This window comes from Rhipicephalus microplus, chromosome 3 (genome assembly GCF_043290135.1).
Source record: "Rhipicephalus microplus isolate Deutch F79 chromosome 3, USDA_Rmic, whole genome shotgun sequence".
NCBI lineage: Eukaryota > Metazoa > Arthropoda > Arachnida > Ixodida > Ixodidae > Rhipicephalus > Rhipicephalus microplus.
Window position 1 is genome coordinate 30,462,399 of NC_134702.1, and position 19,636 is coordinate 30,482,034.

General features: G+C 47.5%; 1 protein-coding gene across 2 annotated transcripts in view; it reads right to left on the bottom strand.

The window, feature by feature from the left end:
- LOC119162046 (zinc finger protein castor homolog 1-like) overlaps nt 1-19,636 on the bottom strand; it is a 462,142-nt gene that overhangs the window by 189,797 nt on the left and 252,709 nt on the right. The window contains exon 1 of one of the 2 annotated variants that reach the window (XM_075889172.1): nt 17,220-18,059. The exons of the other annotated variant lie outside the window; for it this stretch is intronic. The gene's annotated coding sequence lies outside the window, so the exon portion shown is untranslated. Of the gene's footprint in view, nt 1-17,219; nt 18,060-19,636 lie in introns of those variants that run through there. 2 annotated transcript variants of the gene reach the window in all.

Consider the following 19,636-nt stretch of genomic DNA (forward strand, 5'->3'; position numbering starts at 1 on the left):
AGGTCGCATTCTTATAAGCGCCGACCACAAGAACAATTATGCTGCGAGAGCGCATTAATTGGCAGAGTACGGAAGGGTAGCCCCTCACCCTCCCCCCTACCTTCTATATTGATTTGATTTGAGGGGTTTAACGTCCCAAAACGCCCATATGATTATGAGAGACGCCGTAGCGGAGGACTCCGGAAATTTTGACCACCTTCGGTTCTTTAACGTGCACCCAAATCTGAGCACACGGGCCTACAAAGTTTCCGCCTCCATCGGAAATGCAGCCGCCGCAGCCGGGATTCGATTCCGCGACCTACGGGTCAGCAACCAACCCTACCCTCTATACCAAATGTTTGCACTGCGTACTGATATCAAGAACCTCAGCAAGAGAGGGCCCGAAAATGAGGGGGGAAGTGGGGCTGTGGTAAATCCTACCCCCCCCCCCCCCCCATCCCTCGATGAAGAACTCTGTGCACACACAGTCTGTTCACTCTCAGTTTGTTGCCATGAGCGATCAAGAACCCACACGTTCCATCTCGAGGACACCATGTGCGTCTGCGGTGTGTATCGCACGATGCAGCAAATTTTGGCGTATTTGTTTGGCATTTAAGTCCACGGATCTAAAACGATTCACAAATGTCCTCATTCAGTGAAGAAAATCCAGCACTGGCCGTTTCTGCCGAACAGCCACGGCGTCATCAACGACAAGCTCCTCTTCCAGTATCGACAAAGTTTTTGTACCCCGTGATGCCAGTGACGCTGACATGCTCGCACGTATACGACAAAAAAAAAAAAAGTCCCACTTTTCGCGCAGCTCGTGCACGCGATTTGAAATCACCAATAGCTTCGTATGGAAGTCAGAAATTTACGACAGAAAGGACGAAATAGTTTTCTCAGACATTAGAGCTTTATTTTAAGCTAACAAATAACTAAATTGAAGCTTGACAGAGCTGCAACAATGGAAATAAAAGGGCATCCCACTTGCGTCAGCGCTCCGGCATGCCGGAATTTCTGCCACACCATCTGTTTTGTGCAAGGACAGCCCGTATACAACAGTATTCAACGAATGCTAGCTACGAATGCACAGTTAAAGACGCAAAGCAAAGGGAGACAATAACTTTAAATATTACTTGCTCCTAAGGAGACCTTTTATGTGGTTTGTCGTGGTGCTAATTCTGCGCCGTTACTTTCCCGACTCCAAGACAATGCTACTTGCTCGTCTTTTCGCCAAAACCGCATCTACGTTCCTCATTGGTCGGTTTTGCTTTTCCACTCCCACTTTGTTATCAGCCTCTGTAGCACATAAGGATAACGAGTGCAACGTGCCCGCACCGAATTCTTCGTAACTATACGATTTCATGCACGGCTTTGGCTGAGCGTTCGACACCAACTTCGACATCCTCATTCGGTACAATATTAATTAGAGGCTAGCCGACAAAGACAAGGATGCCAAGAATGCATTTCCTTGGCCTCCTTGTATGTTATTTCTCATTAATATTGTGTAACAATGAGAGTTAATCCTTAAGCTTACACTTCTCTCCTTCATTCTGTACAATGCGGTTCTGACATGTAACAGCCCTGTGACAAAACAAAGACGCTTCTCGAAGCATCGCTTTGTTAAAGGGACGAACTCATAGAATGGGCCAAGCAGAAACATACCCATATCGAGTGAATATATAGGTAAGAATTCCACAGTTAAATATGCAGACTAATGATGGGAGTCTTGATGATAATATAGAATAGCTATCAATGATTGGGTTTCAGGGCATCTGTTTCGGGAGGAGTGAATAGTTGTTATCAGAATTCAATAGTTATACATAAAACGCTGACACGAATCAAGAATGTCTGAAACCTATAGGTAAGGAAACACGGCAAAGTCATGACGCTGCTACACAATTGACAGAAGACTGGACACGGTACAAATATATTTCTCTCATGTTCTTCATTTCGTTCTTTTTCTTCTTTCTTTCTTTCTTCCTTTCTTTCTCGACTTCTTACAGCGTTGTGCACTAGTGTTCAGTGACGTCAACAGATCTTTACCGAAACATAGGAGCGCTTTACACTTCACTGTCGAGCCCCACGCTGAATAATTGCGAAGTTAAGTTTTGCGAACGAGCTTCAAGTTTAAAGACCTCATCGTTACTTGTCACGTGATTAATTAGCCACTTGGGTGGAGTGTACGGTCCTATAGCAATTTAGTATCGGCAAGTGATGGAACGTTGTGTTAGCACAAGTACAGCAATAATATGTCATACACACTTTCGCGCTAAGTATAGCACACTTCTCGCCTATACAGCGTGCCGCATAAACTTTCCGCGATGGGAGCTTCTTCACTGTGACGTTAGCGACAACTATATCAACACGTGTCCCGCGTACACATAAGAAAGTAAAACAATGCTGCCTCCTCAGACTACAAAGAAAGATCCCCCTTCGCATTCCCCCAGCGTAGGGTAGCAAACCGGGCATGTGCCTGGTTAACCTCCCTGCCTTCTCTCTTGTTGTTCATCTCTCTCCCTCTTGGTCTCTCGAGTGAGCGTAAACGAGCTCGGTGGTAACGGTGCGGATCGAAGAGTCCTGTTGTCGACCTGAGAACAGTATATAGATTCACTGTAATCGATTTGTTAGGTTCTGGCCGAAGATGGCGCGGGGAACCTGAAATCAATGAACGTAAGAACGACTGGTTTTCAATCTATAGCAACAGAGGTACCGTTGAGATAGAGACCTGTTGGTGGAGTTGTTATTACAACGTCTTTGCTACTCAATTGGCGGCTACCTATCTAATCTATGACAGCTGCGTTCAAATACGGCACGGAAGTTCACATTATTACGCGCACATCTGTGAACACCTAACGCGCGAACCACGCATCACACGATTTATAAGTTTCTGCTTCGATGTGAAATAACCAAAAAGCAAACATATGGACGATATGTTCTCTTCGGAGATAAAGATGCCGTTGTGAAAACGTACAGTCGGCCAAATCTTCAGCTATCGTGCATGAGTGGCAGTATTTTTTTTCTGTGCATCTTTGCCATACGACTGAATTAAGTTTCAAAAAAGCTGAGAAGTGTATGTCCACAAAGCCCACGTCCACAAAGCAATTTTTTTGTAACTTCGTTTCACAATATGGCGCCGAGAGAAAAAGAAAAAAGTGGCCGCTGCGCACAACAGCTAAAGTTTTGGCCGACTGTACTTATACAGTAAAGGTTGCAGTAGTTAGAAGCGCAATTTCGACAACCTTCATGCTATACACAGGCAAAATTCTTTCGAGCCTGCAGGCTGGAATTGGCAATGCACAGCCAAAATTACTGTTTAGCTCTTGTTACTATGACGAAAGTTGGTGGCCTAAATATATGCACACGGGAAACCTAAAGGCGTAGGTTTCGAGTGATGCAATGGCCCGCACCTCTGTCTCCCCAGAAGGTGTGCATGGCTCGCACTCTAAATGGCTGCCGTGCAACGTCTTTCCACTTTATGACGGTAACACTACTGAAACTCTGTTGCCTTACGAATCCCGTGCCACGCCAAATTTTCTAATCTGTTTTCCTCAGAAAATTTCGATGAAAGTCCTTGTCACTGTATTTGGGAGTTGATGCCTATAGTACAGACGGGCGCGCCATCGGCATGTGTCGACACCCAGCGGGCGACCGCGGTAACTACACGACGCGGCACGTGGCCTCGGAGCCGACCCAGTTGCCCCCGCCGGGTGCGGAAAATCTGCCCATTTCATTTTCCAGCGCTGTCCGCTGCTGCTTTGGTAAGGCTTTGATAGCGGCCTGGACAAGTGGTATCGCCAAAATGAAGGCCTCAGAGATGAAGAGGCATTTCGTGACTTTCCTTCAGGCGACTAGTGCATGCGCCGTGGCAACAACAACAACAACAACAACAACAAAAAAAAAGTCTGATTGATAAACATTGCTCAGGAGAGAGCAAGTAGTCTGTGGTTGCTTTCGGCCCAATATTGCAAATCTCATGCTGCATGCAGTGTGATAACACTCGTGTTGTACATGTTCAAAATATCTCTGAATTTGGACATGCACCGTTTGCTGACTATACGTAGCGAAAACATCGGCCCTTTCAACTGAAAACAAACAATAAATAAATGAAAAATGACGCTCAAACTTCTGAGCAAGATGCTTGTGGCTTTAGCTATGAAATTAGACGCATATTCGTCCTTAAATTCTTTCGCTACGCTCCGAGTCCGGACATATATTGATGCTTTCAAAAATTTTCTTATATAGACTATTTTACGGACAGGTTTCAAGGCCCGTACGTAAAACGTTAAACTTTGTTAAGTTTTGTATTTTGTACCTTAACAACTTAACGAACAGTATTGCGGTAGACACATACGCATTGAAAGGATTGGGTTGGTGCATGCGATATTTCATGACCATATTAATTGACGTCGCGATACAGAAAAAGAAGAAAACATCGGCTTAACAGCCCAAAATGGCGGCGTTTTCCGTAAGACACAATGTTTTTCGGAGAATACTCTGTAGTCACAATACCGTCTGGTTGATTTGCGCTTTAAGACGAAATGAGATGAATATTTAATGAGCGAAAATGGAATAACGACCGAGGTAGTGAGAAAACAACAAAATGTGCTGGCCTTCCAAGGCCTGCTTTCACCTTAGAATCGCGATGCCCAAGATTTCAAAAAAAATTTTCTGAGAAATTTAAACGTTAACTTATAGCTTCTCATTTCTTATTACCAAGTTCGTTCCGCTTTATGGGTGACTAGAATTCAGCGACTACAGAACAGTTTATAACGATAACATCGACAAATGTCGAGGCGCTCGAACTACGCTGTTTTCAAGCTACCCGAATGTTAAAAAAACGAATGAAAAACAATCAGTGAAAAGAACACACGCCGAGGGAGACGATTATTCGCGAAATGTCACCGCCGACGCGGCGCGGCATCCAAATCACGCACACGCGAAAAGCGTATGCACTGCGAAGACAGAATAGGTCCCACACACCAGCATCGGAAGCATTCTGCCAGCGGTAATGTGTTTAGCCAGTGCACGTGTGGATCGTTGATTAATCACCGTTCATTGTACACGTCGATCGTTGCCGACTGGCTGGCGGCGCGCTTTGAGAGCACAGCACGAGCAAATTCGTTCGGACGAAAGCGAATGATCGCGGCTAAATATTCTTTCTTTCTTCGTTAATTTCACGTACACAAGGAAAACGAATGGGCCTATCACTGTTCGGCGGGCAACTTTAGAACATCCCTTTTAGATGAAACAAAAGACACCACAGCGGGATAAGTCGATGCTCGCCGCCTCTCTCAACAAAGTATGACAGAGAAGAGGAGACGTGTCGAAGCATCGCTGTTTGCGCATGGGAACGCCGTGGCCTATAAAACGTCTTTTAACATTTCCTAGTACGCCATGCCCGGTTAGAGAACCATCAGAAAGCGTTTTGCAACTCCCCGTCTATAGTGAATGAAATACCTTTTCCGCACTTTGTCAGACCAAAGACCTACGAGCGTACGCGAAGACAGTTCGCTGACCTAGGAAGGCCACACCGCGTCATCGCCTGTAGCTGAACAGAAATGAACAGTCCGATCTCGTCGGGCATTCGCATTCTTTCCCTGTCCGCACCAACCACGACGCCATGCTGTAGAGACTGCGCGTGAAACGGGAGTAACACAGTGGCGACGACCCGCTGTAAGACAATAGAAAAGAAAGCCGCCGCCGTCTTCTCTCCTTCTTGCCCTTCTTTCTTCGCGACTTCTCATTCACTTCTTGAACGGTGCGGCAATGAAATGCGAAAGACCGGGTTAACGCTCATGCACGCGCGATGCGACTTGCCAGCCACCGGCGGAGAACGTTCGTTCCGTACGTGCCTCCCTCTCACGTGTACGGCGATCTATACGGTCTCGACAATGACGTTACAGTGCAGCTCGCCCGTGTACGAAAATCGAAACAGAACGACGTCGCTTCGCAGACGTTCCTGCGCGTTCCAACGCCCCACTCTCCGCCGAACACGCGAGCAAGGTGGCAGAGAGGTTGCAAGGGGGCAGCAAAGCGACGGAGCGAGAGAGGAACGATGCGACCGCGGCATTCTGCGCCACAATGTAGAGTGAGAGAACACAGTCGCGCCAGTGCTGTGAGAGAGTCGAGTTCCTGCTTGCGTGCATTTTACATGTATTCCGCCGAGTTATTTGTGAGTTTTGCGCGCGAGCGTGCACAGTTACGTTTGCGACTTTGTACGGCGGCGGGCTGCTGATAGGCTGGATGGATGGATGGACGGATATGGCTGTACCCTTTAGATCGGGCGGTGGCTAGCGCCACCAAGCCGTAATACTTAATGAATCAAAAACTAGATTTATTTTTTTTTTCTTTTAAAAAGTGAGGTTGAGGATTCGTACTTTGCAGTGAAGCGCTTAATTATCACTCGTGCCTTGACTTAAGCCACCAATCAGATAACCTCCTTCCAGTTAGTTCTACCCGCTTAAAGTCTATTTTGCCCTCCCTGTCTCTAAACCCAACTGCTTTGAAAAACTCTGCGCCATCACGCCATCATCCTGAACTATAGGGCGATTACAGAACATTATCAAGTGTTCGCCAGTTTCTTCTTCCTCTCCACACGCACTGCATACCGTGTCTACCCCTTCGTATTTGGCTGCACTGCAGGCACCCGCCACCTGACGGAGAAGATGGCGCAGCTCTCGCCTCGATTCGGTCCAGGCTGTTAGCCCGCTCGCGAGTATCTTATACCGCGCGGGTAAGCACGGCGAATGGATGGGCAGGCGTTCCCGCGTCCCGCGCCTGGCGTTCGGCGGGAAAACCGGGAAGACGACGCTCGGGTTCGATACAATAGAGAGTTTTAGTACTGCGGAATGGTGCTACGTACGCATCACGCAAGCGCCTTGCGTTACGTGGCGTCGTTTGCCACTAATCGGCTTTTAGTACGCCGTAGTACCCGCGTACGCAACGAGCGTCAGGCGTGTTGCGTCATCTGGTAGATCAAAATAGAAGCACGTGTTGTTGACAGCCAATGTGAGCCAATCCAAGTGTTATAGCCAGATTATGGCCATATTTTAAGCCACAGAGCCGGTCGGTGCTTGCCTTCGATGCCGCCATTTCGCAAAACGAAGTCTCGCGCTGTCGCGAATTTGTTCAAGAGCAGCGCGATCAGCTCATACGTACGCACGCACGCATGAGATGCGTGCGTGCGTACGTATGAGCTGATCGCGCGTGCGTACGATCGCGCGTGCGTACGTTGCGGTCTGCGCATGCGCACTAGGCAGAACGTGGCGTCCTTACGTACGCAACGCCGCCACGTACGCAGCGTGCGCAGTACTAAAACTCTCTAATGTGCCAGCGGCTTTCGCGGCCGCTTCGAGACGATACGATTGCGCTCGTGCGTGGAAGAGAGCCGAGGAGGAACAGCGCGGACGCTGTGTCGAGTCTCTGTACGCCACAGTTGTTCGCTAGCTAGAGACACATTTTCCGTAGCAGTCGCTGTTTAAACTATTGTAGGGCGTATCTGTGCTTGTGCAGCGCTTCTCTATACTGCTGATCAAAATAAAGCGTACAATTGCGGAGGAAGATGGAATCTTCAAGCGATGAAAATGTTGAAGCGATGAAATAATTGTTTCTTGTTTTTTTTTTTTAGGGTGCATTCGCCGCTTCAAGATCAAGGCTGCAGTTCACGTGATCATAGAGAACGGTGGAGAACTTTGGGCTTTGTTTTTTCAGGGGTGCAATCGCAGCTTCGAGATCAAGGCTGCACTTTACTTGATCATAGAGGGCGGTGACGAAATTTGGGCTGCGCGGAGCATACGCGCCGTGACGTCATTACGGGCGCCCCAGTATGTCGACAGCACTTATACCGCTGTTCAGAAGCATGTAATAGATCTATACTTGGTAAACGAGCGAAAGGACAACAAAAGGATCAACCAGTCTGCTAGCTGGCGCAACAAGCGCGTCATGGATAGCTTTGGAACTTCCTGCGCAATGTAGTTTCTGATTAGGATTATATCGCGCCCGAAGCCACCAACGTGTCAGATTCTGTCTGAAACAGGCTGCGATTTGCGGCCAGGCGAAACAGACGCGCAATAAATGTGGACGTGAGACAGAGTGGCGTAGATTTCTACACGCGGGTGCAGAGAGTAACATCTGTGAGCGACGACAGTCCGACGCTTCCGTGCCGCACGGGAACAGCCTAGTCTCCCAGCGCGACAGCTGGTTCCAGTATGCGAGCGCGGCTCTTCCGTTGGTTCGTGTTCTGTAACGACGCGTATAAGCATCGATTGTTGACCGCTTTCCGCGACACTCGGAGAGAATGGCCTTAATGAGAAATACTCTTAGTGGAAACTGCCATCATTCCTCGAGTTCTGGTCTGACATTCATCATTGGGGGAAAAAAAATCTCGACGATTGTCAAAGGGGTAGATAATGGTAAAGGATGTGGTTATAGTACCATATTTTTTGTAACAGGCAAACTATTGTTTGGACGAAAGCACAAAAAATACCATGCGCATCAGCATTTCTTTCATAACATCTGTGTTTGAAGAGTGGGCAAGTGACCATTGACTGTTGTGCACTTTGATGAACTTCTCTGTAGAGCGGGAACGTTTCGGGTGAGTGAACATTGATAACGGGCGGACAATGTTGTTGCGTGTACACTTAAATGGTTACAGAGGGGTCAGGAATGCGAATGTCCATTCGTGTGTAAATTGTGTATTATTACACGGCTGTTTATTGACAAGCCTGAGTATGCGTGCTATTATGTAAGAGGAGCAGCCGGAGCCACGCCTAAGCACCAACGTCCCTTCAAAAGCAGGCAATAGTAAAAGAAAAAAAAAGGTACATACGCGAGGCAAACAAAGAAATTAAAGAGCTCGTCAGCTAACGCGCTGTCAATGCGCAGAAATTACGCAATCGAAGAACCAACCAAAATGAGAAGGTCATCACGACGAGGCGAAGCGTCACATGGCCGTACGCGTGCGTAAATCACTGCTTCCGTGTTCGGGATAAGCCCGCTCACGACTATGTGGTATAAGCAGGATTATGCCCCTTCCAGGACATGCGCACCAAAGCCCGAAGAAATTTGCGCGTGAGAACAAAATTCAAAAGAAAAATGCCGGACTCGCGCGATTCAGCTATCAAATCACGACATGTACAGTCGTGGCAAGCAATGGTGGAAGAAAAAAAAAAACTGACACTTCCATATAGTTTGGCGGCGCGTGTTACGGGGTTCGCTGCAGCACCAGTCGCTTTACAAGCGCGGACGTGACATCGATTCAGACGCGACTGCCTTTCGCGAAGCGTGTTCACACCGGGTCGGTAATATACGCTTCCTCGTCGCCGTCGCGCAGGACAACGGCGACGACGTCGCTGACAGCAGGCGATGTGGTCGCGTCCTCCACGCATCATGCCAAACGTCGTTCGAACGTCGTGAAGAAAAAAAGAAAGAACGCGAGCTTCGTTTGACACGCGCTAAAGTTCCTTCCTCCAATGACATCCCTCGCTAGCACCCATGGCTTTGCGAGGTGAGCGGCTTCGCAAGCGGAATGTCGACGTGACGTGGACGTTAACCACCGAAAGAAACAAATATCTGGAGAAATGAGCACGCTGTATGAAGGCACGACGCCTGCGTACGTGATTTGTATTGTCGGAGATATTTATTTATTTTATTTCACAATACTGCCCCGCCGTGGTGGTCTAGTGGCTAAGGTACTCGGCTGCTGACCCGCAGGGTGCGGGTTTGAATCCCGTCTGCGGCGGCTGCATTTCCGATGGAGGCGGAAACGTTGTAGGCCCCTGTGCTCAGATTTGGGTGCACGTTAAAGAACCCCAGGTGGTCTAAATTTCCGGAGCCCTCCACTACGGCGTCTCTCATAAACATATAGTGGTTTTGGGACGTTAAACTCCACATATCAATCAATATTTCACAATACTGTCAGCCCTCTCTTGAGGGCTCTTACAGGGAGGGCACAACCAAATACAAAACAACCAGCATACATCTATGTCAGGTAGTAGCGCAATCAACTAATCAATACATGTGTAACTCATTTCAAATAGACAAGCACTGCCTCCATTTACAGCAATGCCTGGCGCTACGCATTATAAACACAACTGGGAGAAAGATATGGATTGATGTGGACGTAATAAATTTTCTCGTAGGCTCCAGAGCATACACCGTGTTGCAACGTGTTGTATAACTTCACTCTTGAATTGTCTCTACAAACGAACAAAGTCGCACAGGTCGCCGTGAAAGACCGCCTGAACGCGAATTCTTCGGGAAACATTTGATTTCACCTGAAAAACATTTTCCCTCAATAAAGTGAGCCTGTGTCCATAGGTGAAGTTTGACCTGTTGCGCACGCAAACTTTGACCTTTGTAGGCTGTGTACCTAAGCCTACTTTAAGACATGCACGAGAAGGATGGGCATACTTTATGTGCGTTTGGTACAGCCAATGGAGCATCCATCCAAGTGCCTGACCTTTAAAAAGAGAAAGTGTAACGCTTAAGTTCACACTCGTCCGCAAAGTTAAATGACCTAAGGGAGAAAACTATCACTTACGATTCACCAAACGAAACTGCGTATATATAGCTTGCGGCATTGCATGCCGCACACAAAACGAACACCTGGGAATATACGATCACTAAATTCGTGGTGGAATGGCCATAAGGTGTTCGTCTGCTTGCCGGCAATACACATAATTCCTTCAGCAATGCTTCGCTCCCAGACGTGAAACGCCAGATTGTGCTGCTGGGCTGCTCCAAAGTAGCAATTAAGGTCACCGGACACGCGCGACTCTCTCGACAGAGTCTAGTCCGTGCGCCTTCTAAAACATTCATTTCCGAAAGCGCACGTGCTATCGAAGACGCAAAGTAACGTAACGACGACATGCAAATTTAGAACGTCTTCCCGTCCACGCGATCGGGGCGCGATAAGCGAACTCCGAGAACAGACTCAAAAGCTGTGCCGCCGTTTCTCCATACGCTTTCTTCAGGAAAAGGGTTACCCCGAGAAGTCGCATTGACCCCCCGTGACTGCCCCTTCTGAAGCTCCAAACCAGCCGCAGTGACTTCAGGTTATTTGCTTTCAAAACATTTACTGTATACTTTCTTATTTCTTTATACCAACCACTACGCGAGGTTAACGAACAATCATCACATATCCCGAGGGCCTATAAATATATATATAACACACATGCCTCGTACGACCCACGTAGGTTGCGAACATTCGAAGAAAAAGCTGATACTTCAGGTCCAGCCGCCTCTCATCAAGACTTTATACGGCGAGGCATTTGCATCGCTCGTGCATATAGTTCGTATGCCTGCACCAAACGTCTTTGCATCCCCCTAAACGCTCCATTTTAAAGACGATAGTGTTTCTCCTTTTCGTTTTCTTTTTTCACGTTAACTTTTACGCGGCCTTTTCAACCTTCAGACAGCCTCGGCGGGGTGCCGATAAGCGCTCGTTTAGTACACCATAAATCTGGAAATTCTTGTTTTCCGCTCGTCGCGAGCGCCCGAAATCGATATGCGAAATGCGAGCTTTTTTGCCGGGGCGCTGCTGCGTTGCCGTTGTTTCTGTTTTTTTTTTCTTTCTCGGACTTTGACACCGCCTATCTCACGCATATCTCAACCTGGTTCATTTTCCTTTTTTTTTTCTTTTTCCGAGGAAAGCCGGGACGATGCGACTCAATATGGCAGCGTTTCGGAAAACTGAAAGTTCGGCGAGGTTCGCGCCCTTAACGAAAATCGATGTTCTCTGAGTATGTCAGCTTATTATTATTTTTTTCCCCTATCATAGTTTCAGGTGCCCATATGGAAAAGGACGCTTTTCTAACAACAAATAATGAGAAGAGTTTAAGTGAATACCAGCCACGACAGAAAAAGAAAGAAAGAAAGAAAGAAAGAAAGAAAGAAAGAAAGAAAGAAAGAAAGAAAGAAAGAAAGAAAGAAAGAAAGAAAGAAAGAAAGAAAGAAAGAAAGACACGGTCAAAAGCGTTATCTTGAAACAGCGGAGGGCATTAACTCGAGGAGACCGGCGAAAGGGCTATGACTCACATGCTACGGACCGGAAAACAACTTCCATAAGCTGCGCGCCTTGGAGGTTGTCTTTCACTCGCGTGTATGCGTAGTCAGCTGTAAAAGCACGCGTAATTTTATTTTTCCGAGAAAGAGTACCTGAAACGACAGATACCTCGACGACTTCGCTACGTCAACGCTCTTCCCTGGACAGACTATACGCGGTGGCAGTAGCCGTCAAAAGGACTAAGCGCTATAGCTGCGCTTAAGTTAAGGATTGCGTGGTTTAGGCGTCGCGATAAGTTTCCTCGAACTTCGTTATCCCCCTGAAATCCACCGAAGTAATCTGCTATTGCGCTCTCCTCGACATCATTGTTTGGAACCAGTGCACAGCTGAAAAAGCGACGACGAATGCTGCCCCCACGGCGTCTCCATAAGGCACGTTCACATAAACGAAGTCGAAAAATTTCGCCTACGTGTTAAGTCCAATGTTCCAGATTCTTAGCTGACTTACGCGACGACATTCTTTTCAACGCAGCATGCAAAAGATAACGCTTACTTTGCAATCAGCGTCCCGTAAACTTTCGTGGACGACTGCGAACATATACAATTTTTTTTTAAGTCCACCTCGGTGGTGCAGCGGTCAAGGTGCTAGGCTGTTGACACGGAGGTCGCGGGTTCGATTAAATACGCCACAGGCGAAATGTTAGATGCCCGTGCATTGTGCGATGTTCAGGCGACACGTTAAGGAACACAAGATGGTAGAAAATTCTGCATCCGTTCACTACGGCCAAAACCATGTTTTATGTGCCAAAACCATGTTATGGTTTTGGCACATAAAACTCCAAATATAAAAATTATTGTTTTTTTGTTCTACCAGGTGATTCCTTATCTCAGCGAATCACTCATAAAACGAACATTCATTTTTTAAATAGCGGCATCAGACACGTCCTATGTTAACGGTATACTTGAATCTTAAAAAAAAATAGACAAAAGTGTTGGGGCATGCGCGTTGGCGGTGGCTAAAGGGTGGGGGGGGGGGGGGGGGTGAAGGCATGTGTGCGCGCGTGCATGTTACACGAAAATTACAGTCACTATGCCAATCATCATAAACAACGGTGAAGATAACAGAAACTAAAGAGTCTTCGAATTTGCCTTATCACTTTATAAGCGATAGCTAAACGCCAGGCTTCAACACAATGGAAACCAATACCAGACTGAAACAATGGTCGATACCTTGGCACACCGCGATTTCTCGGGTTAAGGAAATGCAGCGTGTCAGTACTGCATGAGCTCCTTCGGTAAACAGAAAATAAATGTTGCACAAATGACGGAACGTCGTCGATTCTACGAACGCGCCACGCTTATCGCTACATGTGGCAGCAACGACGGAAAAAAAACGCCTTAAAAAAAGGTAGTGGTAATGAAAAGAACAGTTACCATCGCGTTTTACGCGTACGAACAGAACTGTCGAGTTGATTAATGACTCTGAAAAAAATAACGTATGCGGGAAAAAAAGGAGGGAAAAAAAAATACGACTCTGGCGAAGCAAATGCGGAAACGGTTTGCCGTCAACATATAAAGCTGTGGTTTCACGGCTAAAACTAATGACACCACCAGGGTTGGGGGAAAAAATGATGAAAGTCGCGGATACACGAGTGAGACCATTTTCCTTCTCTTTCTTCATTTATTTTGCCAAGTCGATCCATTATCGAGCCGAGAGGCAAGCATAATTTGCAACTGTCTCTCTGTGTTTGTCCATCGTGAGTCAACCGTCGAACACCACCGCCCCGACCGAATAGGATGTGGCATACATTGCATACAGTGTCCAACCACGGCGCCAAAAGTACCGCAAAAGGTCCGTGTGGGTGGAAGTGCATGCATATTCTGTCAGAGGACCCACGACTATCTTATCGACTAAAGTGCGACTTTTCTAAGCTCTATAGACCCGAGTGCGACTCTCGGCCCCAGCGACGAGTCACATGTCTGTGTTATTGCAATGCGAAGAACCCAAGCGTACTTAGATTAAGCATAAGTTCAGATTAAGCAAGCTTAGATTAAGCACATAATCAAAATCAGTACTGCTTCGTAACGATATTGTGCATTCGGTGCGTACAACGCCAGCATATATGAATACATTTTTTCGCAGAAGCGTTGCATTACGACGGGTTCGACAGTATTCCGTGTGTAATAGTTAGGTTATATAACAAACCAAAAGCTGGTCAGGCCGTTAGGGAAGTGAACGAGATTTCCGCAACGGTGTCAGTTTTTCAAGCAAATACTAAGTTATTGCACAAAGCAACGGAGAGGCTGCACTATGACCAGAGCACAAACACGTGATCGGCGTCTCGTGTCTGTTTTCTCGACCCATTAGCGGCAACTTGGCTGATGCACGCATCAGTATACGCGAAAATGGGATGAATAATTTCCGTTGACAAAAAAAAAATAACCTGAATGCCAGGAAATACCGCAAATTTGGCATCACGACGTGGTCAAAGCCGGCAAGAATGTGGTAGTATCAAAAGTCACAGGTGTTACCACTGAGGACAAAAAAAAAACTTAAAAAAAAACATTAACTGCGACACATGTTAAGCGAAATGCCCGAAAGCTGCTTCCTGCCACGTCAAAATATTCAGAAGTTCGCGCTCCGCGCTATTATTTCTATCGTTCTTCCTAGTAATTATTTTTTTTTTTTCACTTGACAAAATCCGGTTTCAGAAAAGAGGCGGTTTCTGTTTTTTTCTGTACTTACGCGTATACAGGACCATGTTAGCAATGACTGCAGGTTCCGTGCATCGCAGAAGCGTCGACAAAAAGGTGATTTGATTTGTGGGGTTTAACGTCCCAAAACCTCTATATGATTATGAGAGACGCCGTAGTGGAGGGCTCCGGAAATTTCGACCACCTGGGGTTCTTTAACGTGCACCCAAATCTGAGTACACGGGCCTACAACATTTCCGCCTCCATCGGAAATGCAGACAAAAAGGTGGAGCGGATCTTTCGAAGAGATGCCAAGCCGCAGACACGACAAGCTTTAGCGTTTATGTTAAAAAAAAAACTATTCTATACATGCAATGAGAGGGGGAAAGAAAACGAAATGACGTCCGATTCTCGACGCCGCTTATTGACTGTCGCATACGATTTAGTCTTCTTCGGTGCACCTATCATCCGTATATCTCGTCTGTATTTTCGTTTTTCTTCATTGCCTTATTGTTTTTCTACTCGTTCAATTGTCGATCGAACCTCGACCAGGTTGGCGTCTATATGAGCGATGGGTTAAAACAAATAGTCAGTATACCTATGCTATTTTGACGTGGCTTTTTTTTTTGACATTACTTACGAAGTGCGACAGAGAAAAGAAGAGAAGCCATACTCTCTCGTACGAAAGCTTAATGGAAATAACGTCTCACATTTAAGCATCGTCCCAAGGAGCAGAACTAACAAAAACAGCCTATCGTACGCTATTGGTGGGCCGGCTTCGTTCTTAATATATCCCACAACGTGAGTGTCTAAACGATTCTCTTACAAAAGTTTGAGCATAACATTTTTTTTTTCTTATGACGGCATCAGTAGCTAAGTTCGGCTGTCACGCCTTGAGAACGTTTTGTTCGATACGATCAACTTATAAATTCGGAATTCGCATTCGGCACAAGACCTATAGCAACCACATCTTGCTTCATCAGCGTGGGGAAGAGCGACCGAAGCGCAACGCATTTGAAAAAATGGCAATTTCTCGCAGTTATCGACGTGACTGCACGTTAACGTCGAGTGAAGTAAACGCGTTCAAGTTCCACTGTATCTCTGCCGCTATTTTTCTCGAATTCGCTCCACCAAAGTTTATAACAAGTCTTCTGACATGGATAAGCTTGATGAATTAACCATTCGGCCGCGCACGTTGCAAAATCGGAACTATGATCACGGGGAATGCTAGTCGTGGTTCTATCGGTCTGTAAGCATATTGCCTGAATACCTTTGGGGAATCGTATAACAGTGGCTGACGTAATGACCAAGGTTCCCATCGTATAAGTGTAATCATTATATAAAGTTGCCTTGATGAAGCCCGTGCACACGCATCACAAAACACGCCAACGTAGGATCAATGCTCGACAAAAGTGCTGAAATACAAAAGACGTCTCGTATGGCGAGACGATGTATCGAAACGTAAGTGGCATGTAGCGCATGAAATGCGCGATCATGACAGCGTAGGCGTTTGACATTACGGTATGCCCAGTTGGCTTATGACACATTCAGGAAAAAAAATTTAAAAAAAGTAAATAAAATCATCCGAATGAGGTCATGAGTTGCATCGCAAGGAATATTTCGAAATCAAGATTCTTCAGTATTAAAAATTCCGGGCCGCGGTCACGACGTCAATGAGATTTCGAAATTTTGTTGTTCCGCCTACAAGGTTCAAATGTCATACGTCATCGCAGCACCTTAGTATACGCCTGCTGTTTATGAGAAGGCAGAAATGCCGGGGTGATGCATCGCGGACGCCCGAGTTTGTCTGGCATGGAAGCCCATCGTCATCAACAAAGATGTTGGGAAATATCATGTACGTATTCTAGCCTGCCCATCATTTTTTTTTTTTTTTGTAAGGACGCTAGAGAATCAGATGTAGTGGAACTGCGCGGACCGAAGGTGTTATCCCGGGGTGTCGTCACAGGTGCGTTTTTTTCGGTGAGCGCTCCTTACAGGTGAAAAACAGCGTCGCTTCGCAGTTACACTGACAGCGGTTATTTGTACCAATGGGCTTTCAGAGGAGGGTTTCAACTCTCCCCCCTCCCACAAATTTTCCAATTTTATGTACATATGTATACAAGCACACGCTGAAACACATCATATGCATACTTGAAGAGAGGCTCCAACACTTCCCTTGATAAATTTCTTGCTACTACCCCCGATCTCTGCAGCTTTCAAGTTGCTGAGTACTCGGCAAGGAAGCACTGTGCTTGTGATAGAATGTGTGAAAGGCAAGATTCCAGGGATGCTCTGCAAAGAGAATTCTTCGCCCGTGCAGGCGCTTATGCGCCTAGACAGTGAATGCAGTAGATGAAGGGCGAAATCGGCGAGGGAGAATACTATATCGACGCGAAAGCATGGTTGAAGAATCAGTGGGGCAGATAGTGCGGCTGCGCCCACAACGACAGAGTCCGTATGCGTTCCCGAAAGAAGAAAACGCGCGGACATATCGCGCCGGTTGCGCGGTGGACCCCCCGTGTTCGGCAGTTTCAGCTCACCTCGGAATCCCGTGCGAGTGGACTTGTAGTAGTAATCCCGCGCTGCCGCGCCGCTGGTCACAGTCGACGAGGTTGAGGGTGGCACATCCGCCGCCGCCGCCGCGACGGGAAACAAGCACGAGCACGAGTCGCTGCCGAAGGAGATGACGATCCAGGAGCACGGGAACCGCGAGAGCACAAACGCGGAGCACGGACCGGGCGACAGTGAGTGCAGCCGACGGAAGCAACTCTGGGCCGATTTCTTCGACGTCGTCGCAGTCGCCGCGGCACTTGTCGCAGAAACTTTCCCACAAGAAGCGGAGTCGTTGACGGCCGGAGAAGAGGAAACAGCGGATCGTTGCACGTTGACGTTAGCCGATGTCGGTTTCGTCGCCGTCGCTCGCTTCGCCACCGGAGCGATCCGCAGTCCCATCATGCCGGGGTTCCACACCGGTAGAATGCGAGGCGCGCCACTTTTCGACGGCACGTTGAGATCGACACGTGTCCACGGTTTGGTGACGACTTCTTCAGTGACAAGCAAACAGCCAACCAGTAGCGAGCGAAACACGGTCTGAGAGAGTAAGCAGGTGACCAAAGAAACGAGTCGATCTCTCACCGGGGCTTCGAAACAAAAACGACAACACCCACAAGAGGGACGCAGAAAAACACACTTTCCGTGTAGCCCAGTGTACACCACACACAAACGCGCGCGCGAGCGCACGCACAGTGTCCGCGCCGCGCGCACGCGATCACGGAGAGAGGCCGGGAGCGCGAGCGGCCTGCGGTGGTGGCAATCGGGAAGAGAAGTGAAGAGGAGATCGGCGCCGCTCGGGTCGGAAGCGCCGAGTCTTTGCCGCCGCGGACGGAACGCGACTCGGAGCGCTGCGCCGGTCCGCGCAGAGGAGCGGCTAGTTCGCTTCGCACCCGCGACGTGCCGCTGCCTCCTCGAGAAAGGTGAGTGAGAGGCGTTGTTGCGCACGGAGGAGGGCACAAGACAGCGATGGCGGAGAAAGGGTGAGCACGTCACACTCCTCCTCTAGCGGCTCGCTTGAATCGACTCTGCTGCTGCCGCCGTTGCTTCTCTCTTCATGTGGCGACGCGATTAAAGGAGAGAGAAGACGAGTGGGTTCGAGAAAAAAAAAAGAAGATAAAAAATGGCGAACAAGCGAGAAAAAATGAATCTACGAGGACAAAAAATTAGTTGATGGAGAGAATTTTGGGAGAGAAGGGAGAAAGTAAATAGTTGGCAGCTTGAGGGAGAGGATCTAGAGACGGCGATTGTCGGAAAAAAAAGAAAGAAAATACGTACATGCGTGAATATATGATGAGGAAACAAGAAAAGCGATATCTACGCAGGAGAACAAGAATGGCGTACAACCATAAACAGCCTCACCGTCCCTTCCCTTGAGACGTTATAAAACGTACAAAGATGGGTGAATTGAAACTGGAGACCGAGCTCTCAGCCCCTGGTCGTTTTTTTTTTCTTTTACGAGGGTGCCATCCTCAATGCTGCACTAACTTCAGCGACTTGAATCTTTTCCCTTCCTCCTCCTATCTTTTCCTCTTCTTTAAAATCCAGGTAAAGAGAGAAAAAAAAAAAGACTACATCCCGCCTAGCCCATCATATTCACCGTCATGCCGGGCGAAGATTGCCAGTTTCATAAGTCGGCGTGTACGCAACAAAAGTGTCCCCTTAAGCCTAAGAAGAAGAAAGAAAGCAAATACCGCGCTCGTAAATCAGGGCGCACTTAGATTCCAGAACGTCACGCTGGCAAAAATCCAGCGACTTTACAGCTGCGCCTCAGCGCATGAATAGTCGTTATGGATTGGGGCCAAGACTGGTCACGGCTCTGGCAACGGATTGACTATTTCGTCCTGTGAGCTGACCTGAGGTGCCCACAGGCTGTCGAGAGGAATTCCGGCAATTCGGCCTCTGACGAAATGTGTGCTGCATGCCACGGTACTCAGACTATCGAAGACGAGATGGGGTTATGCTATCGTCTCTGATTTCGTATGGTCATGTTTGAGATACACGGCCGCATGCATACGTTACACTTGCGTCTGGTTCAATGTATTTTACGCGTGGTTGTTCTGTAAGAGATGCGTAACATTGGTGTGTGATAGCGCATGGATTGTGCATTACGCGCGTATTGGGCGATATCGTCTCCTGCCATTTACCTTCCTTTGCCTGTCTCTTTGCTGCGGTCGGTTGTTAATACACTACAGGCATACCCGTCTGTCTTAATGATCACCTCATAACTTTATGCCATAAAGCATCCATTAACTGTTCTTTTTAAAGTTTTATTTGGCTTAAACTCCGCCGCACAGGATTCAATTGCGCGTGACGTTCATCTTGTTCTTCTTCTTCTTTTTTAAAACGTACGAACCTATCCCTGTTTCTGAAACACGCCGATTCAAGGCAGTGTGGTTAGAAATTA